Below are 22,717 nucleotides of genomic sequence, written 5' to 3' on the forward strand. Positions count from 1 at the left end.
TCTCTAAGTTTACCTTCTGTCATGTGTAAGAATTCAGGTCCATTTTAATAGTAAATACATATGGCAGCCTTCATATTCTTCTCACTTCAGTTGTCCTTTAACTGTTGGGATTTAGAGTCTTGAAATCTGAGAAAGCTGAGATTCTTTTGACAGGTCATTTGAAGAAGTTTTTTTGCAGGGAGGGGATGACGTAAAAATGTATTATTATGCAAAAACAAAAACAGAAAAAAAAAACCCTAAATATACCACAAAAAGGGTGTCCTGATGTCCTGTGCAATATAAATGTGTATTCCCTGTGCTGCAAAGACATTCCCTGTGTACCTTTCATTGGTCCCTTGGTGTCTTCTGATGTCAAACATATTAGACAAGCTTTGTGATATATATTTATGCAGTAAATGATACATCACCCATGATGACAGACCCATTAGTACGCAATGATTATGGCAAAGTTCCGTATAAGGCAAGGTACTTAATTTTGCCGTGTCTACGTTCCCATCTAAGCCAAGATAACTGCTTAGTGGAGATCTTCTAATGGTACTTTCATTTAATATATCCCTGTATAACATGGACATTTCACTTTAAGCCGTGCCATTTGGTAGTCACAAATCTAAAACATTAGGTTTCATTTTCTCATTCCAAGCTGGTGCAGTAGGAATGCAAAATTGTTCCATTGACATTTAAGAGATGGCATATAGCTTCCATTCTACAGATTACAAATTTAATCTGTCACATTATATGAGCGTTAATATAGTAGTTTGGTTGCTTCATATCTTGTTTTTCCCTCGAGACACTTTATGCATTTTATCAGCTGAATAAAATAAGCAATTCAAAGTCCAACCGTTTTTTTTTCGTCCTGATGGCTTTTGGGGGCCCTGTCAATCCCCATAGCCTTTTCCCCCTGCCCAGCTGCGCCGGTCTTAAATCGCTCGCCTGGTAATTAGGTATTTATCAGATTGTTTCTGAAAAGCCGTGAGAAGGCTATCTGACACAATTATCTTTGAAAATTGAATCCCCTTTTTTTAAGCCCTGCTGAGGACATTCAAAAGCAAGGCGAATGCTTAAGTCTTAAATGGCTTTGAAAGCCCTCTTGCCATTTTTTTTTTGTATAAAAAAAGAACAAAAAAATCAGCGCAGAGTCAAAATACCATCTTGAGAGAATATTCTGTAGCCTTTTCAGCACTCCATCGTTGCCTTTGTTCTTGGCCTATCATTTCATCATTATTTTATAAGCTAAATTACTTCAGTCTGTCAGTTCTCCGGACTGCCGAACGTCTATCAGCCTTCAAAAAAAAAGAAAAAAAATCTAAGGTCTTTCTTCTGCAATGATCCTTAAAATTAAAGGTTATTCAGTCTTGGTCCCCGAAACCTGCCTCATAAATGAAATACATCTATAATGTTATCTATCCTGGCTAAGGTGACGGAATTGCTACAGCTGTCAAAGTCATTTTATTTTCCTTGACAATGGCCAAGAAGAAATCCTTTCAGTAAGAAAGCTTAAAGTATTCTGTGGGGTTTAAGCAAGACAAGTTTATGTGAGGAGAAGAGAGAGCGATATATGGGAGGCGGTGAATGGAATCCATTCTTGGTGTAATCCGTACCACTTAATTATGTCTTAAGGGTAGCGTTCCGGGTGATATCAATTATAAATCGCTGTATTCCGTAAAGAAAGACTTTTGAGGGCTCGTTATTGAAGGCGATGGGAGCATAAAAATTGATTGGACAAGTTCATGGAAAGTACATCTATTAACATTATTTAAGACCACGTCTAACATTTTAAAGTCCAAATGTGACGTTTGGAAGGAAACATATAGGATGAGAACGCTGTAACTCTGATTGTGTTGTCAATGCACCTGAAGAATGATTGGTACATCCCTTGGAATGATTCAAAGTTTTAAAGAATGATGTGAACAGAACAATGTAAAAGCCTACATTTCACATAGAAGTAGCCTGGTTACGGATTGATTATGAAGATTTTAAAACAAACCTGAACTCTTGCACAGAACACAAGGAAAACAGAGAGAAAGGCACCCTGTGTGTTTTTTTAGAGAGAAGAGCCTGTCTACTTCCTCCTCATCTATACTAATCACAAGTGTGATTTGAGCTCTCAGCTGTGTCAGCACAGAAATTTGGCAGTCCTCGCAGGCACGGCTAATATGTAAACACAGGATGTTAACCCTTCCTCTACTTCCATGAAACCAGAAAGTTGACCCACTGCAGATTTATTGCTGGAGTTCTGTAAGCTGTAACAAAGGACTCGTTTTCTTGAAAGGTTATTATGCTGTTGCTCATCTTTTACAGCAGAGAGAACATTCTGAGTTCAGGTCTTCTTTAACATGTGGCTGGATAGTGTAATGGTTAAGGGCTCTGCCTCTGACACAGGAGACCTGGGTTCAGATCTCGGCTCTGCCTGTTCAGTAAGCCAGCACCTATTCAGTAAGGAGTTTCTTGGGCAAGTCTCCCTAAGGCCTCTTGCGCACTGCAAGTGATTCCGATTCCGATTCCGATTTTTAATCAGTTTTTACATCCGATTCAGATTCTGATTTGCAGTTTGCTCCCTGCACACTGCAAATCGGAATCTGAATCGGATGTAAAAACTGATTAAAAATCGGAATCTGAATCGGAATCACTTGCAGTGTGCAAGAGGCCTAACACTGCTACTGCCTACCGAGTGTGCTCTAGTGGCTGCCTCGCAAGCGCTTTGAGTCCGACAGGAGAAAGGCGCTATACAAATACTGCAATTATTACTTGTAGATTTGTATTTTACATGTATATAAATATTCAGTCTACTGTAAATTTGTAAATTCAGCAATATGAAGCTCAAAGTCCCTTTCACACTGAGTCTAGTGCATTGCATCACAACAGACAATATTACTGCATCGCAACACGAGATATATAACGTGATATTTCTATAGGACTTTACATATCGAAACCTGCCGCAGTAGCGCACAGCATACTGTATGTTGACCATGTAACTTGTACATTTAGTGAGGCATACATTCATTGTATTGTATGCCTCACTGTATGGTCACACCACAATGGTAACGCACGATGCAACTTTTCGGCTATGTTGCGTTGCGATATGATCACAATGCAACAGACTTGATATGAAAGGGCCCTAAACCACCTGAGCTACAATTGGCGGATCTAATCACTCTTTAGCTAGTAGATGTCTGTTGCCGAGATCTCCAGTCCACCAGTTTGGCACATGGATCTCCAAACAACTGATACGTCAAGTCATGTACAGTACATACATTTACAGTATATTTTAAGTGTGAAATTTCTTCATTCAAGTCTGTGTAAAAGGAGGAATTACTCAATGACACTTATTGTAGATTGGATTTTGGATTCAATATAAACATTAAAATTAACAAAAAAATACATCCCAAAAAAGAGGACCTTTCAATAAGTAGCCAAATTTGTTGTTTGAGCATTGATTGGGAAAGGTTGCCAAGTGTGTGATTAAGTAGAACAGAGCAGAGCAGAGAGTAGCAGGTTTTCTAAAAGCTGACCACGTGTGCCATAAAATCCAGGTTTTTGTTGGATAGCCATGCCTACTTTTTGAAAAACTGCCATGGCAGTTTTTTGCCTTTACAGAGAATGTAAAGAGATTGTGTGATCTGTGGATGGGAGGTGTCTGATAGTGTGACTCTAGTGGTACTCTGCTTCTATCTGTGCCACTGAGCCAGCCTGACACAAAGAGGAGAGGTGAAGAGATAAGTAGTGAAGTGCCAGTCACAGTATGTTGCATTCAGGGCTGGAGCAATGCTTCCCTTATACTGAATGAAGCAGTCTCCCGTTGCTGCATTGGGTTAAACAAAGAGGGGGAACAGTCATAGCAAGTGTCTGGTTCTGTGTCACATTGGAATTTACAGCGGAGATCCACTTTATTGTTATAAAGTGTAGTACTGCTGCATTCTAGATCAGAGCTGAATAACCTCTTTTGTTTCCTTCCATCAGTGAAATAGAACCATTCTGCATTACACGAGAACATTTGTTAAGGGTAATTATAAAACTCTTCAAAATTAGAACAGTAATTTACATCCAATAGCATAATTGGGTTTAATTAACTATTTCCAAAGCATTTCTAAACAAGCACTCATCTCATCATTAAGGATGCAGCCCACATTCCCATTTCAAATAGCCGCATTAATAATTATGAACAGGTAGCGGCTTATTAAGATGTTGACATTCACAAAAGCAAATACAGCAGCTGTAGGTTTAAGCCAAGATCAGTGTGACCAGAGCAGAGCTTTCATCACGAATAATAGCTGGAACAGGTGGCACTGCCATTGGCTGGTGCAGAAGGAATACATTTATTTCATTTATTTGATAAAATAATTTATAAGCCACATAGTCATATATAAGAAACCATTTATACATTAATGTCATTGAGGCCCTTTTACACTTGCATTACAAGTGTACATTGGGTTATCTTGTTTTATCGCAGGATCAGGGGCGTACCTACAAATCCCCGGGCATCCCTGCAAAAAAAAAATCTGCCCCCCCCCCCCCCACTCAGGGGCAGGAGGGGTTGCAGCATAAGAGCAGAGTGTGGCAGATCGGTGGGGAGGGAGGAAACCCCCCCCCCCCTCCCTCACCTCGGGCTCTCCTCTCAGTGCTCCCCCTCCTGCAAACATTGGTGGCGGCAGGATGAATACATTACCACCTCCTTGCTGGAGGACTTCCATTCTCAAAGAGCCTCTTGCAACTTCCTGTGTAAACAGAAAGTTGCTCTTTGAGAACGGAAGTCCTCCAGCGAGAAGGAGGTAATGTATTCATCCTGCCGCTGCTGCTGCCTGCTGCCACCAATGTTTGCAGGAGGGGGAGCGCTGAGAGGAGAGCCCGAGTTGAGGGAGGGGGGGGGAATTTCTCCCCTCCCCACCGATCTGCCACACTCTCCTCTTAAGCTGCGACCCCTCCTGCCCCCCAAAAGTCCCTGAGAGGGGCCCTAGGGCCCCCCCCCCCCCCCCCCCCGTGACGGCAGGGGTCGCATCCCCTATTGGTACGCCAGTGCGCAGGATAAGGCAATGGCAATGCAAGGCAATGGGACCTAGCACACTGAACGCATTGTGTGGCTCTGCACTGGAAGTGCCCGATCTGTTGCAGAGCTGCTGCAAAGTCAACAACACCTTACCATCAGACTACCGTGGCGGCGAAAGTAATGTAAGTCAAAGAGCGACGCATACCTTTTAGAAAGTTTGGCGGCGCTGTTGCAGCGTGCATGGGCGGAACGACGGGAATCCGATGGGAATCCCAGTGATGTACTTCCTGAGTATATCACCGGGCGAGTGGCATACGGGGGGGGAGGGGTTCGCGGGTTGAAAGCAGAATGCATATGAACCAGTTAGCTTTCTTGACACAAATCACAAAAAACCAAAACCTGTATATACTTTTTATTCTAGTAAGAGATGGAGAGAAATGGGAGGTGGGCCATTATTTGACTTTTCCTTGAGACTAAGCTTAAATTCTATACATAAACTAGAGGTAGTGACAGTTCATACAAGCCCTCGAGCATCTCCTACTTTGCTGCGTCTGAAGTGAATTTTGACAGTATTGAGGTCAATCAGAATACAGTGTAAATGCCGGGCACAGACAGGTCAAATGCAGGTCAAAAGCACAGTCTCTCCAGACGTCATTCTAAGAAGCTGATTCACTTGTTTCTCTCTCTGCTGCCCACCTGCACCTACCATGGAGGCAGACTGTCCAAAAGGCAGCAAAGCCTCCCTTAAAGAAGAGGTAATAGTTTAAAGTTAAAAATGGCATGGTTTTAGTCAGAAATCCTTCTCAAAGTAGTTAATTATATTATCAGTTGTGTAACTTAGAGTATCCGATAGCCCTTTTCCCATAAGAAATCTTTACCTTTTCTCGAAAAAGATCATTGTAGACCTTTGTATTGTGGTGAAACTGCTCCCACAATGACTTCTGTCTGTGAACCTCATGGCATTGTGCGAAATAATGGCTGTTTACACCTACCAAGCAAGCAATATTTCCCTCTGTGAATAGAGCTCTCAGTAAACTAACATTCCATAGAGATCACCTGGCAGGACTAAAGATGTTGATGGGGAGTGGTTAGTGTTATGCATAGATAAAGGAGGGTTCTTGTTAGGCATAGATAGAAGACGATTCTTGTTAGACAAAGATAGGGGAGGGTACTTTTTAGGCATAGATAGGGAGGGTTCTTGTTAGGCCTAGATAGTGGAGGGTTCTTGTTAAGAGATGGCCCGAATGGTTCGCATTCGAATGCGAACACGCAAACTTTGGTGGTTGGCATTCACAGTGAACCGCGAACCTATACTACATCATTAGGGTCAACTTTGACCCTCTACATCACAGTCAGCAGACACATGGTAGCCAATCAGGCTACACTCTCTCCTGGAGCCCCCCCCCCCCCCCCCCTTCTTATAAAAGGCAAGCAGTGTTGGCCATTTGATTGTATTTTATGATGTTATTATATATTCTATGTAACATGTGTTTGTATATATAGAGCACTGTGCGCCTCTCTTTGATATCTGTAGGCACTTTTAATTGGCCTGAGGAAGTTGGCATAGTCCCACGAAACGCATTGCCTGTGCTTAATTATCCATTAACCACTTTACCCCCCGCGGTACGAATTTCTCCGTCCCTTTTTCCCCCCCTAAAAAAACCAAGGGACGGAGAAATCCGTACCTCCCGCACTACCGCCGCTGTCCGCACTCCCGTCACTCGTGCATGCCGCTGCCCGCTCACCCGGAGATCAATGAACGGTAAAATCCATTCACGTTTGTTGATCTAAGCCCCCGCAATGATCTGCTGCTTCTACGAGAAACGGCGCGATCATTGTGATTTTCCCAGCCTCGTAGTGCTTCCTGTAAGCGTCCTTCCGGACGCTTACAGGTTGCATGAACACAAACGCACTGTGTGCACCGGACTCCCTAAGCTGTGGCCCCCTACACCGTAAAATCAGTAGACTGTCTGGAGGGCGAGTTAGTTTGCACAGTCACATAGTCACCACTTTGTCGTCTCACGTGCAGCAGCCTTCATACATTCTGGAATTACAGAAATGCTTAATCGCCATGGTTTCAGGCAATCATTCACTGATATGATGGGCAGCATGTGCTTCCTGTTAACATCATTTCAAGATGGCAGCTCCTGCCGGCAGTTTTTTCTTTTACAGTCATTTACTCACTTAGAAGGAACGCACAATTCCATTTCTATTGTAAAAAGTGTAAGAATGTGTATATGAACTTGATTTGTGTCAGATTGGTGGAAGCAAGTTTGTTTTAAATCCCCAGGTCAGTCTCGCCTCTTTTACATGAATCGAGTCTGGATGCATTTTATCTCAGCAAGGCAGATCAATTTTTCAATTGCCAAGCATCTCATTTTGCATAAAATCAATTTTAATTACCTGTTGCGGAGGGTCATTGGTGGCGTGTCCTGATTCACCGACATTCATGTCCTCTGTAGCTTCCCCCCTCAATGTAGCCCAGGGGATATGTGCAGTTTTGGTGCTGGAAGATTCTGCCGGAGCACCTGATAAAAAGAGTAAAAAGTGCTTACTGATATGCTACTATTTCAAATAGAAAGCTGCTATTGCCAGTGATTACACCTCCCTGTTCATCACCTAACCTTCAAGGACAACTGAGAAAACTACGGAGGCTGCCATATTTATTTCCTTTTAAACAATACCAGTTGCCTGCCTGTCCTGCTGATCAATTTGGCTGCAGCAGTGTTTGAATAACACCAGAAACAAGCATGCAGCTAATCTTGTCAGATCTGGCAATAATGTCAGAAACATCTGATGTGCTGCATGCTTGTTCAGGGTCAATCTGTGTGTGGTATGCACCAATGGGGGAATAATCCACTGAATTGACGTGCTTAGACCCAAATCACCCGTGCACCCTCAGGTGATAAGCAAAGTCCAGTTCCAGATTGAGTCAGCACCGTCTCCATATAAAAGCACGGGCATTTAATTAAATACACTATATATGTGGATTCACATGTAAAAAAACCGAAACAGCGGAGCTGTCGCTGTCCTGCTATACACCATGCTGTTCTTTTAATCTTTGATATGGAATAAAGAGCTTTTATATGGAGACGGTGCTGACTCAATCTGGAACTGCTTGTTCAGGGTCTATTGCTGCAAGTATTGGAGGCAGAGGATCAGCAAGATAGCCAGGCAACCGGTATCGTTTAAAAGGAAATACATATGGCAGCCACCATATCCCTCTTGTTTCAGTGGTCCTTTAACCTCCTTAGCGGTAACCCCGTGTGTGACACGGGGTAAGCCGCCGGAGGGTGCCGCTCAGGCCCTGCTGGGCCGATTTAAATAATTTTTTTTTTGCTGGACGCAGCTAGCACTTTGCTGGCTGCGCCAGCACCCCGATCGCCGCCGCCACGCGCCCGATCGCCGGTATCCGGTGCGGCGCGCGCCCCCCCCTCCCCAGACCCCTGCGCTGCCTGGCCAATCAGTGCCAGGCAGCGCCAAGGGGTGGATCGGGTCTCCCAATGACGGTGACGTCATCCCGCCCCGTCGCCATGGCGACAGGGGAAGCCCTCCAGGAAATCGCCGGAGGCGATCGGCGGGGCTGGGGGGATGCCGCTGAGCAGCGGCTATCATGTAGCGAGCCCTGGGCTCGCTACATGATTTAAAAAAAAAAATTTTAAAAAAAACTGCTGCGCTGCCCCCTGGCGGTATTTTTCATACCGCCAAGGGGGTTAAAGTAAAACTCAGGTGAGAGGGATATGGAGGCTGCCATATTTATTTCCTTTTAAGCGATACCAGTTGACTGGCCGTGTTGCTCATCTTTGGGCATCAGTAGTGGCACAACCCTGAAACAGGCATGTGGCTAATCCAGTCAGATTTGAGTCAGAGCAACTGATCTGCATGCTTGTTCAGGGTCAAAAAGTATTTACCTATTTAACCATTGAAACAAAGGCTGACTACTTCATTAGGCAGCAGGAAGGGAAGCGTTGTGGCAGCTTTGGAGTGCAACATACTGTAGTTGGCACTGCACTTCCTCTGTTTGCCTCTCTGCTCTTTGGTAGGCTGACTCAGTGGCACAGGTAGGAGTGGAGTCCCTCTCAGGCCACACTGAGACACCTTCCACCCACAGATAACACAATCTCTTAGCAGTCTTTTCAAAGGCAGAAAACTGCCATTGCAGTTTTTTTTCTTTTTTTTCAGAAAGGGGGCTTGGCTAACCAATAAAACCTGGATTTTAGGGCACAAGTGGTAATTTTTAGACATTTCGTCCTGCTATTCTGTTGAAACATTCTACTGCCTGTGCTGGATTGTGTTTTACCTTTTTAGGCTGCTTTCACAGTGGGACGTTACAGGTGCATGTTAGAGCAGCCTGTAACGCAGCCCAACTCACAGTAATGAAAAATCAATGGGCAGTTCATGGTGCCCACGTTGCGTTACAGTGTAACGCTGCACGTTCAATGAAAGTGCAGCATACTGTGCGTTATAGGTGGTTTTAGCTGCGTTAGACTGTTTGCACATGCTCAGTAAGGGGAGAGGCCGCTATTGTTCCTAGCCACATGGCTAATTAATATTCACTGCACTGTAGTGTTGTCCAGATCATGAACGATTCGGATCTTTGATCCGGATCTTTTTTGTGAGTCGAATCATCCGGATCATCACAATGAAGGATTCGGTTCACAGTGGATGTCTGGAAGAAACAGGAACCGCAGCTTCTGTGCACAAGCACAATCTTCCTGTTGCATCTCTCCCTTCCCCATTAGCACCCTCAATGTGCCCTCATTTTCCTGCACCTCTCACTCTGCTGCACCCCTGCTTCCTGCTTCCCTAGTAAAATGATTCAAAGATTCGGTTCAAAGATCCAGATCTTTTCAATGATCCGATTCGAATCATCCGAATCATTGAAAAGATCCGGACTTCCCAGGATAGCACCAAGAGCCTCATAACGCGGCTCAATCTGACGTCCAAATTCAACACTACCATGCGTTGCGTTAGGGGCACGTTATGCGACCTTAACGTCCCCTAAAACGCAACGTCTCGGTGTGAAAGAGGCCTTACACCAGAAGTCCACTTTAGCATAACTCCATTATTGATGGCTAGGGCAATAACCACACACTGATGTCTACACCACCACCACCATTTAATAACCATAAAATGGCCATGCACTTTCTGCGCACAGAAACTTTACTGAAGTTTTTTTGTGTGTGCTTCCATTTTGAGCGTTTTTCTTTTGCTGCATTTTCAACTGCTTTCTTGTTTGACTTACTTCTACTTTCATATCTTTAATGACTTGTAGTTAGAGACGTCAAACAGCTTCGTCAATTGCATCGAGACAAAAAAATTAAGATTAAGCTAGAGTTCTTGTTTAGAGTTAATAAAATATATTGGATGCAGTTTGCCTGAATATTAAAAATAAAAAATAAAAATAAGCCTGCCAAGTTTAAAATTTCCAAGCAAATGATTCTCAAATCCGGATGCCTGCGGCTCGTACTGTGTGCCAAGAAGCATGGATACGTTTCTGGCACACAAACAATCCTTCAGTGGTTCATCTTTTTACCCATCAAACATCCAAATATCTATGGGGACCTTCGGAAGACTCATATTAAAGGAAGCCACACACTGCTACCAGTAGGACACAAACAAACAAGAGGTATATTAGGAGGAGATTGCACATAAAATAACCTTTAAAACAAGTAAAATCAAGGAGTCAATTATGAAGTTGTAATTAGAATGCAAGAAGTGTCAGATGACATACATGTATATAAAGTATAGATAGCTTAAATATGTTATCATTTATTCAACGCAAACCTCTACTTTTTGGGGGTTGGGAGGAACAAGTACATGCAAGGTCACAAACAAACAAGAAGTATATTAGGAGGAGATTGCACATAAAATAACCTATAAAACAAGTACAAACAAGGAGTCAATTGTGAGGTTTTAATTCGAATTCAAGAAGCTGCAGATGACAAAGTATAGATAGCCTAAATGTGTTTTTAATTCATTTAAAGAGAAACCGTAACCATCATCCTAATCGGTAGCTGATACCCCCTTTCCCATGAGAAATCTATTCCTTTTCACAAACGGATCATCAGGGGGTTCTGTATGGCTGATTTTGTGGTGAAACCCCTCCCACAGTGTGATGTCAGTGCCTCATAGCACTGAGGTCCTGACATCACTCTGTGGGAGCCTTGTTGCATTGTGGGAAATAACAGCTGTTTCCAGATAACAAAAATGCAAGCAGCATCTCCTTCCAGTGACATCACCTGCGGCTGCCAGCAGTGAAAACCTCACCATGTGATAAATGTCAGAAAGTAAATCAGGGAGAATAAAGATTTCACAATGAGCAAACACTGACTAAATCATTTATACATAATTATTGTAAAAAATAAGCACTTTTTTTATTGCATTATTTTCACTCGAGTTCCTCTTTAACCCCCCTGGCGGTATGAAACATTCCGCCAGGGGGCAGCGCAGCAGTTTTTAAAAAAAATTTTTTTAAATCATGTAGGGAGCCTGGGGCTCGCTACATGATAGCCGCTGCTCAGCGGCATCCCCCCCAGCCCCGCCGATCGCCTCCGGCGATAGGCGATCAGGAAATCCTGTTCAAAGAACGGGATTTCCTGGAGGGCTTCCCCCGTCGCCATGGCGACGGGGCGGGATGACGTCACTGACGTCAGCGACGTCGGGACGTCATTGGGACTCCAGATCTACCCCTCGGCGCTGCCTGGCACTGATTGGCCAGGCAGCGCACGGGGTCTTGGGGGGGGGCCGCGTGCCGCAACTAATAGCGGCGATCGGGCGCGCGGCGGCGGCGGCGATCGGGGTGCTGGCGCAGCTAGCAAAGTGCTAGCTGCGTCCAGCAAAAAAAATTATTTAAATCGGCCCAGCAGGGCCTGAGCGGCACCCTCCGGCGGCTTACTACGTGTCACACACGGGGTTACCGCTAAGGAGGTTAAAGAGAGACTCCGACCAAAAATTGAACTTTATCCCGAACAGTGGCTGATACCCCCTTTTACATGCAAAATCTATTCCTTTTCACAAACAGACCATCAGGGGGCGCTGCATGACTGATATTGTGGTGAAACCCCTCCCACAAGAAACCCCTCCCACAAGAAAAGTTCAAACTTTTGGCAGTTTCCGGTCTGTGAACCCTGTTACATTGTGGAAAATAGCTGTTTACAGCTGTTTCCAGCTGCCAAAAACCATTCAACAGCTACATCACCTGCCAACAGTAAAATGTTTACTGGAGTTCCTCTTTAAAGTGAACCTCTACTTTTTTGGTGGGGGGTGGAGGGGAGCAATTTCCTTTAATTTTTCATAATCATTTCCAAGCCGTCGGCTGTATGTGAATTTGTTCGTACATCGCGGACATGCCCCCTACTGCAACGCTATGATTGACAGCAGTGTTGTGGGAAGGCTTGCATGCATGTGATGGGATGGGGTGCATGAAACATCCAGAGAGATGGCACATGCACTTCTGCCCCATGCAGTGTAGTGCCATGGCACCATCTAGCTTGAAATTTTTTTTTTAGCTTATTTACCTTTTTGTTCTTTGAACATGAGCTACGGATTGCGCTGTTACTTACAGAGGCTTAACGTTAGAGTTACAGCCTCCCCCTCTGGCCAGAGTGATAACCATTGCATTGCTCGTAAGACACGTACATCTGCATGCTGTAAGGTGACAAGTGAGCGTGAGGTTCACAGACAGCAAACTGTCAGAGCCACGGCCCTGACATCACACTGTGGGAGGGGTTTCACCACAAAATCAGCCACACAGACACTCCTGAGGATCTATTCACGAAAAGGTAAAGATTTCTTATGGGAAAGGGGGTATCGGCTACTGATTGATATGAAGTTCAATCCTAAGTTGAAGTTCCTCTTTAATATCAGTGGTCTATTGTTTGTGTTTCTGTGTCCAGGAAGCCTTATTTGCTTAATGCCTGCAGTAATTTAAAGAGAAAAAATCGTAACCAAGAATTGAACTTCATCCCAATCAGTAGCTGATACCCCCTTTCCCATGAGAAATCTTTTCCTTTTCACGAACGGATCATCAGGGGGCTCTGTATGGCTGATATTGTGGTGAAACCCCTCCCACAGTGTGATGTCAAGACCATGGTTCTGACATCACACTGTGGGAGCCTTGTTGCATTTTGGGAAATAACAGCTGTTTCCAACTGCCAAAAAAGCAAGCAGCAGCTACTTCCCCCGACATTACCTGCCAGCAGTAAAAATGTCACCATGATAAATGTCAGAATGTAAATCAGGGAGAGGAAAGATTTTACAATGGGCAAACACTGACTAAATTATTTATACATAATTATAGTAAAAATGAAGCATATTTTTTATTTCATTATTTTCTCTGGAGTTCCTCTTTAAGAGGTTGGCAAGATGTTTTTTCTTGTGTGTGCAGATTAAGGCCAGTTGTACACATGTGGGGTGTGATTTTCTCATTGCGGGAGAGCCTGCCTCAGCAGAACTGCACTGCACCAAAGTTCTTTTCACATTACCCTGCAGCAGACAGCACAGACAGGGTAATATGCATAGGCCCGCCCCTCCCTCAGTGACTTCCTGCTGGACAGGAACTACGTCACTGGGATTTCTACCAGTCTGTCCATGCACGCCACGCCGCACTGCGCACTGTTGTTTACACTTGACTGCTTCACCATAGACTTGCATTGACTTTGCAATGGCATAATACGAGGTTACAATTTGCAATGCCAGTTAGGTACAAAACTCTGCTTTAAAGCAGACCTGAACTCAGAACTTCCCCTCTGCTCTGAAAGATGCGCAACAGCATAATACTCTTTAAAGAAAAACATTTCTTTGTTACAGCTGATGCACTGCAGATTTATTGCAGGATTTGTATCTACTTCCTGCTTTCATGGAAGCAGACCTATTGTTAACATCCTGTGCTTTCGAATTAGCCTCTCTAGTTGACACTGAGGCCTAGTGCACACCGGAGCGTTTCCGCTGCGGTTTGCGATCTGCTTGCGGGTGCGGATCCGCTAGGGTAATGTATTTCAATGGGCTGGTGCACACCAGAGCGGGAGGCGTTTTGCAGAAACGCATACACCCGGGCTGCTGCAGATTTTGGATTGCGGATGTGTTTCTGCCTCAATGTTAAGTATAGGAAAACCACAAACCGCTCTGAAAAACGGCACTTCAGAGCGGTTTGCCAGGCGTTTTTTGTTACAGTAGCTGTTCAGTAACAGCTTTACTGTAACAATACATGAAATCTACTATACTGAAAACCGCAGCAGCAATCCGCAAAACGCTAGCAAAACGCCATAGAAAAATAACAAAAAGCGTTTCAAAATCTGCTAGCATTTTGCGGATCTGCTAGCGGTTTTTGGTGTGCATCGGGCCTGAGAGATCAAATTACATTTGTGATTAGGCACATACGAGGGGGAATTAGACAAGCTAAACTCTCTAAATACATACAGGGTGCATTTCTCTGTTTCCTTCTGTCCTGTGCAAGAGTTCAGGTTCACTTAAATACAGTTTGTCTGGTTAGTCTAGTAGGCCACATAAAGAACAATATCTTCATCCAGGAGCTCTGCGTCAAAGCTCGTTGTCTCCTGCTGACTGCGCCATGATGGCTTCAAGAAAACCTGTACTGAAAATAAAAGTCAAAATAAGCATACACAAGTCATACTTACCTTCCATGTAGTCTACTCCTCAGTGTCTTTCTCCTGTCCCGCGTCCTATTTGTTCACTATGATCAAGGGAATTTTCCGTCCTCCATTTTGAAAATAGCCATTACCCATAACAGCTTTCTAGTCAGCACACAGTTAAACTGTAACATCGCCCACTTGAGCCATAGGGAAACATGGACATTACCTGGTACATCCGTTTTCCTCTCAGCTATAACTGACAGCAACTGATATTTTACTGACAGCAACTGATATATTTCAGATCTGACAAAATATTGTCAGAACTGGATGGGATTATTGTCAGAAGAAAATGGTGAGCTTCTGAGAGGAACTGATGGCAAGGTAACTATGCAATGTTCATTTGAAGTTACCTCATGTGTTTATTTTAAATATTTTTACTCAGTACAGGTTCTCTTTAAATCTGCTTTTCCCTCTCGATCAAAGGCAGCAAATGCATCCTTTAGCTATGAAGATAATTCTTTAAAGGTGGCTGTTTGTCTGTGTTACTTTTCTTTTGTGAATTGTTGTACATCTTGTTCAGTGCTGCCTGCAACATGCAGCTTATTTCAGGTTTCAAGCTGAAAAAAACCCAAGTTAATTAAATGTCATACCAGTTCATATTGTTGCACATTGCAATTCTTTCATTTACTTTAGCAGTAAGCACCTGAAAGAGGCACAATTCAAAGAGTGGAATGTTAGAGGCACAACATGTACCTGGGGATGAATGCGTCTGGGCTAATGTTTTTTTTAAATAGGCTTGATACTGACTGGATTGATGATTCCAACTAGGAGACAATAAATGGAGGCTAATGCACTGTCTCTGTGCATTGAAAACAAAATATAATGCAGGCTTAAATTTTGCACTAATTACAGTACACAATAGTTGTTTATTATAATCAGTTTTTTGTTTTTTGTTTTGTTTTATATATTTTTATTTAAGTAACTTTTTATGTTAAAAGCAGGACTTTAGGATGCCCCAAATTTATCCTCCTGCTTATATGAGTTATTGTAATTATTTTTGATACAGCTTTCCTTCATTGCTCATAATCTGCTTAAAAGACAAACAACCTTTTCTTCTCCAGTAAATTTTGGTAGTTGTGGACTACTAGACAATGGCCACAACTCACTAAGCTTATCCCCTGTCGTTAATAACGATTCTACGCTGTTTTCACTGTTATCACCATAATGATAAATCATGCAGTGTTCACTAAGCAATGTACCTTATGCTGGGTACACACGTTGCGATTTCCTGCTCGATCCGCGGGATAAATTGGGATCGATCGATTATTTCCGACATGTTCGATCGGGTTTCAATCGATACAGCCGTCGATTTTGCATACTTAACATGCAAAATCGATGGCTGTATCGATCGAAACCCAATCGAACATGTCAGAAATAATCGATCGATCCCGCGGATCGAGTGGGAAATCGCAACGTGTGTACCCAGCATTAAAGAGGAACTGCAGACTAAACAAACATACTGTCATTAAGTTGCATTAGTTATGTTAATTAAAATAGATAATTAACTAATCAACATAATCTCTTACCCCCCCCCCCCCCCTGTTTTAAAAGAAAAGGCAAATGTTTGTGATTTCATAAGGGCAGCCATCTTTTTGGTTGAAATGAGGTGACAGGGAGCATGAGACACAGTTCCAACTGTCCTGTGTCCTGATCACCCCTCCCAGTTGCTAAGCAACAAGAACAACAACATCAGAAATCCTATCATGCTTTGCACAGCATAAGGGGAAAAATGCCCAGGCAGTTCTTGTTGATGGGGCGGAGTTTAGCTTCTGTGCAGCTAAATTTGAGGTTTTGGTAAGAAAAACAAAGTTCTGATGCTGTGGAACTATTAAACACCAAGCCTTTTCAGTGCTGCTGAGTAGATTTTTAGTCTGGAGGTTCACTTGAAGCAAACCTTATAAATAAGGATTCTCTCCTTAAAGAGAACCCGAGCTGGGTTTGAAGAATATTATCTGCATACAGAGGCTGGATCTGCCTATACAGCCCAGCCTCTGTTGCTATCCCAAACCCCCCTAAGGTCCCCCTGCACTCTGCAATCGCTCATAAATCACAGCAACGCTGCTGACAAACAGCTTGTCAGAGCTGGCTGTGTTTATCTCTATAGTGTCAGTCTGCTGCTCTCCCCGCCTCCTGCAGAACTCCAGTCCCCGCCTGCATCCCTTCCCTCCCTGCTGATTGGAGGGAAGGGACGGGGGCAGGGACCGGAGCTATGCAGGAGGCGGGGGAGCAGCTGAGACTGACACTACAGATGTAAACACAGCCTCACAGCATGGCTGTGATTTATAAGGGATTGCAGAGTGCAGGGGGACCTTAGTGGGGTTTGGGATAGCAACAGAGGCTGGGCTGTATAGGCAGATCCAGCCTCTGTATGCAGATAACATTCTTTAGACACACCTCGGGTTCTCTTTAAGTTAAGGAGTGATTCCTAAAGTTGACAACTGAATCCTTAAATTTACGACCAAATACTAAACTTAAAGAGAGGGCCATATGCAATTCACTTTTTCATCTGAGTTTTCTCTTAGGAGATCTATTTTCATCTTCGATTTAAAATAACTTTCCAGCACATTTCAACAAAAAAAGTACCATAAAGTAGGTGAAAAAGTACTATCAAAATTATATTGAGTATTGTCTTGCTTTCTAGTGGCTTAAAGGGGCACTATGGCGAAAAATTGTAACATTTAAAATATGTGCAAACATAAACAAATAAGAAGTACGTTTGTTCCAGCATATAATGGGACTTTTCTCCTATGTTGCTGTCACTTACAGTAGGTAGTAGAAATCTGACAGAAGTGATAGGTTTTGGACAAGTCCATATCTTCATAGGGGATTCTCAGCAAGGCTTTTGATCTTTATAAAGATATTCCCAAAAAGGATTTATGCAAAGATGCTGGCCAGCTTCCCTGCTCACTACACAGTTTCTTGGCAGTTGGACAGAGCAACTGCCATTCACTAAGTGCTTTTGAAAATAAATAAATCCCTGAGAATCCCCCCATGAAGACTAGAGATGGACTAGTCCAAAACCTGTTGCTTCTATCAGATTTCTACTACCTACTGTAAGTGACAGCAACATAGGAGAAAATTAATTAATGGCTCGTTTTACTCTAAAAAAAACATACTTCTTATTTGTTTGTTTGCACATTGTGAGAGATCGCGGAAAAGCCGCCTCATGTACTGGCAGTAAAGCGGCTGTTTCCACGTCCAATGGGGCGGTTTGCATGCGGCAGCATGCGTCTGGTGTGGCTGGGTCTGTTAGTTCACACAGATGGATGGAGAGCTACGCGCGCGAGCGCCAGAAGTCACGACCTATATACCAGCAGCAGAGGTATCAGCTGATCCGGACGATCAGCTGATTCCTGCTGGACTCTTGATTGGCTGAGTGGCTCGGGCGGGGCGGCAGAGTCCTGCAACTATATATACAGCTTGCTTGTTAGTTGCTGGTTGTCTGCCATTGCGAACACTTACGTGGAAGCATTCAGACCATAGTCAGATCCTACAGTGTGTTTGAACCAGGAGGACCTGGGAATTCACACTGAGCCAGATTACTTCTGTTTATATTTGTGTTATACTCCAGACTAGTTCCAGGGTGCTGAGACCACGGACCTCGCACCCAAGACTAGGGAACTGTATTATCATTTGTGTTATTCTCCAGACCTGCTTGTAACGCCCATCTTCCAGGAGTCACTAGCCACTGGGTCTTCTTGCTACTCAGCCTGGGACTCCGCCCCTTGGATGTCTCAGGCTGCTGCAAGATCTCTGCACTTCTAAAGGGAGGTATTTCTCATACTGCCAAGGACCACCTGCTCCTCGGGTGGTCCTCACTCAAAGTTATTACTGTTGCACCAAACACTCATACTATATAGGTGTCCAGAGGTTAGCAATATAGCTGTATTATCGGTGATTCTGCAGATCATCAATAATCAGGTATATATCTGCATTCTTGGTGATACTGCAGATCACCAATAATCAGATTCTCTCTGCGTGCTGACACCGATCGTTACAGAATGGCAGACCCAAACCAAATGGACGCACTGTATAGGCATGTTGAAATCCTGACCACCGCGGTAAACAATCTTTCCGGGGTAACTTTGAACCAACAGACCCAGATCAGCCAGCTATTTGGGGCTATTCAGGAACTTCAATCAGCTAAAAACTCAGTGTGATCTCCTCCTAGCACAGACATACGTATGCCTGTACCCGAAAGGTTTTCTGGTCACAGATCTGACTTTCAGAACTTTAGGAATAGAGTGTTATCACACTTTAAGTTGAGGCCTAATTCATCTGGAACCGTGGCACAGAGAATTACGTTTATTAAGACTCTGTTGTCAGGGGATTCCCAGACCTGGGCATATAATCTCCAGCCAGGAGATGGGTCTTTGGCCTCGGTTGAGGCATTTTTTAAAGCCATGGCTATAATTTACGATGATCCGGACATTGCCTCTACCGCTGAGCGGAAGCTCAAGACGTTGCGGCAAGGCAAGGATCCGGTTAAAAATTACGCAGCCGAGTTCAGGAAGTGGGCAGTTTCTACGAGATGGGGCTCATTTGCACTGTTGGACTGTTTTTTGGCAGGGTTGTCGGATGCAGTTTATAATGTGATGATTGGACATCCTGAGCCCAAATCTGTAAACGAGGCAATTTCGTTGGCCATACAGATAGATCGCCATTTGCGCTACCAGAGACAGGTTCGTGGTAGGAATGCTAGAAGGTCTGTCTTACACGACTCATCTCGATCTCCATCACCCGCAGACGAACCGATGCAAATTGGGTATTCAGGGTTGAGTCAGGTGAAAAAGAGTCAGAGGGCCAAGAAAACGCAATCTTTATGGTGCTAAGGGGCCCGGAGAATGCTGCCGTCTGGGGTTGGTCAACAGCATAGGCGAGCAGTCGTTTCCTTTAAACAATGATCGTCTGCTCCTTCCCTGCTCTATTACATGGGAGGGTCAGACTAGTTCCGCAGAAGCCATTGTGGACTCCGGTTCTGCGGCAAACCTCATTGATTACGATTTTGTTAAAAAATTGGGGATACCTTTGTCCCCACTTGACTGACAGATTCTGGTCACTGCAGTGGATGACTCTCCTTTGCAGAGTAGTCAATCTCTTCTTCAAACCCCTTTGTTGTCATGTTGTATAGGGGCGTTGCATGAAGAGAGATTACAGTTCCTGGTTATGCCCATGACAACCTCCACCATTGTTCTTGGTATGCCTTGGTTGCAACTCCACTCCTTACAGATTGACTGGGCTTCAGGTCACTTACTGGAATGGTCAGCCTATTGCCATCAGAATTGCTTGGAGAGAGTGGCAGTTTGTGCTATCAAGATAAGGGTGGGAGGGGTGGCAGAGCAGGTCAAAGCAGAAACTTTAGTTAAAAGTTCCGAGCCTGAGACCGGCCTACCTCGAAAGGTGGTCAGGGCACCTGCAGAGATGGTGAAGGACTGGATACCTAATCTGGGCTCTTGCCAGCGAGACATTCTAGAGGGTAAAACTTCTCGTCAGACCTCACCGGGTACATTGCAACATTTACTAGGGCCAGGGAAACCCCGGACTCAGAAAGGTCAGACTAGTAGGAGGAAGTCTGTAGAGTAGGAGTTTTCTCCAGGGGACATGGTGTACGTATCCTCTCGGCATGGGGCCCTGAAGCGATTGTCAACCAAATTGGGTCCTACATTCATAGGACCATTCCCAGTGACCAGGAGAGTTAATTTTGTCACATATGCTGTCGATCTCTCAGCCACTATGGGAGGTGTAAGATCACTCCATGTGTCTCTATTGAAGCCGGCGTTGCACATGGATTCCCCTCCCTCCCTCCCTGTGATGGTAAAAGATCAATCGGAATGTGAGACCAAGAAGATTCTAGACCCACATTCGGGGGAACCCGGTTGGGAAGTGTCCGGAGTCCACTCCTCGGGGGGGGGGTGTACTGTGAGAGATCGCGGAAAAGCCGCCGCATGTACTGGCAGTAAGGCGGCTGTTTCCGCGTCCAACGCGGCGGGCGGTTTGCACGCGGCAGCATGCGTCTGGTGTGGCTGGGTCTGTTAGTTCACACAGATGGATGGAGAGCTACGCGCGCGCGCACCAGGAGTCAGGACCTTTATACCAGCAGCAGAGGTATCAGCTGATCCAGACGATCAGCTGATTCCTGCTGGACTCCTGATTAGCTGAGTGGCTCGGGCGGGGCGGCAGAGTCCTGCAACTATATATACAGCTTGCTTGTCAGTTGCTGGTTGTCTGCCATTGCGAACACTTACGTGGAAGCATTCAGACCATAGTCAGATCCTACAGTGTGTTTGAACCAGGAGGACCTGGGAATTCACACTGAGCCAGATTACTTCTGTTTATATTTGTGTTATACTCCAGACTAGTTCCAGGGTGCTGAGACCACGAACCTCGCACCTAAGACTAGGGAACTGTATTATCATTTGTGTTATTCTCCAGACTAGTTCCAGGGTGCTGAGACCACGGACCTCGCACCCAAGACTAGGGAACTGTATTATCATTTGTGTTATTCTCCAGACTAGTTCCAGGGTGCTGAGACCACGGACCTTGCACCCAAGACTAGGGAACTGTATTATTATTTGTGTTATACTCCAGACTAGTTCCAAGGTGCTGAGACCACGGACCTCGCACCCAAGACTAGGGAACTGTATTATCATTTGTGTTATTCTCCAGACCTGCTTGTGATGCCCAAAAGGGAGGTATTTCTCATACTGCCAAGGACCACCTGCTCCTCGGGTGGTCCTCACTCAAAGTTATTACTGTTGCACCAAACACTCACACTATATAGGTGTCCAGAGGTTAGCAATATAGCTGTATTATCAGTGATTCTGCAGATCATCAATAATCAGGTATATATCTGCATTCTTGGTGATACTGCAGATCACCAATAATCGGATTCTCTCTGCGTGCTGACACCGATCGTTACACACATACTTTAAATTTTACAATTTTTTGCCATAGTGCCCCATTAAAAGGCATTTTAATGACAAGTTTAAAATTATCACCTAGAAGAAAACTCAGGTGAAAAAGTGAATTGCATGTGGGCCAGAATGTTACTGTATTTTTAGACTATAAGACTCACTTTTTCTACCCCAAAAGTGGGGGGAAAAAGTCACTGCGTCTTATAGTCCAAATGCAGGGAGTTCCTGACTTGTGAACACCTGCCAATACGAACCTCCAACCGGCCGCAATGTTGGGGACTCCCTATACTGTGCCCATGCAGAAGAGGACACAGGGGACAAGTGGAGGACACAGGGGGACACAAAGAGGCATAGAGGAGGACACAAAGAGGACAGAGGTGGACACATGGGAGACACAGGGGGACAGAGGAGGACATAGGGAGACACGAGGTACAAGGGGGCATAATCCACAAGATGCCCCTTCACCATGGATTCACCAGGTTTAGTATATATCTTTTCCCCTGGTTTTTGTCCTCTAAACCTAGGTGTGTCTTATGGCCCGAAGCGTTCTTATAGTCCGAAAAATAAGGTAACTCACACAGAGAATTGCAAGTGCTAACAATTGTAAAGTGTGTGAGGATTTATTACCTGGCCTCAGCTATTGTTAAGTGGAGTGTTACTAGAGACTGCAATGTAAAGTGCATGATTCTGAGCAGTCTGCTTCATTTTTAAGTATTTTATACAGAAGGGGACTGTGTATAGAGAGAAATACACAGCAGGCACACGGGGAGGGAGGAAGAGAGAGACATCAAGTTTCATTCCATATAAACTAAAGAGGACACCCATCTCTCCACTGCTCATAAAAAACACCTGGCAAAGGGCCAGTGCACACAAAAAGCGCTAGCGTAATCACAAACACTCAGCGCTTTTTGAAGTGATTTTTCTAGGCGATTCTAGGCATGTGCCTAGGGATTTTTGGTGCATTTTGGTGTAGCATTTTTTATTTTTTATTACAGTAGAGCTGTAACTGAACAGCTTCGGTAACAAAAACACTTAGAAAATCCCTCTGATCTAGCGCTTTTCAGATCAAATTTCCACTTTCCTCTACTTGACATTAAGGGTGAATCACCTCAGAAATCAGCAAAAATGCTACAGGACCCGAGTTTGCGTTTGGGGAAAAAACAAATTGC

General features: G+C 44.4%; 1 protein-coding gene across 2 annotated transcripts in view; it reads left to right on the top strand.

The window, feature by feature from the left end:
* ROBO1 (roundabout guidance receptor 1) overlaps nt 1-22,717 on the top strand; it is a 1,398,228-nt gene that overhangs the window by 206,741 nt on the left and 1,168,770 nt on the right. Inside the window, exon 1 of one of the 2 annotated variants that reach the window (XM_068270496.1) lies at nt 17,667-17,687. The exons of the other annotated variant lie outside the window; for it this stretch is intronic. The gene's annotated coding sequence lies outside the window, so the exon portion shown is untranslated. Of the gene's footprint in view, nt 1-17,666; nt 17,688-22,717 lie in introns of those variants that run through there. 2 annotated transcript variants of the gene reach the window in all.

Source organism: Hyperolius riggenbachi, chromosome 2 (assembly GCF_040937935.1).
Source record: "Hyperolius riggenbachi isolate aHypRig1 chromosome 2, aHypRig1.pri, whole genome shotgun sequence".
Classification (NCBI taxonomy): domain Eukaryota; kingdom Metazoa; phylum Chordata; class Amphibia; order Anura; family Hyperoliidae; genus Hyperolius; species Hyperolius riggenbachi.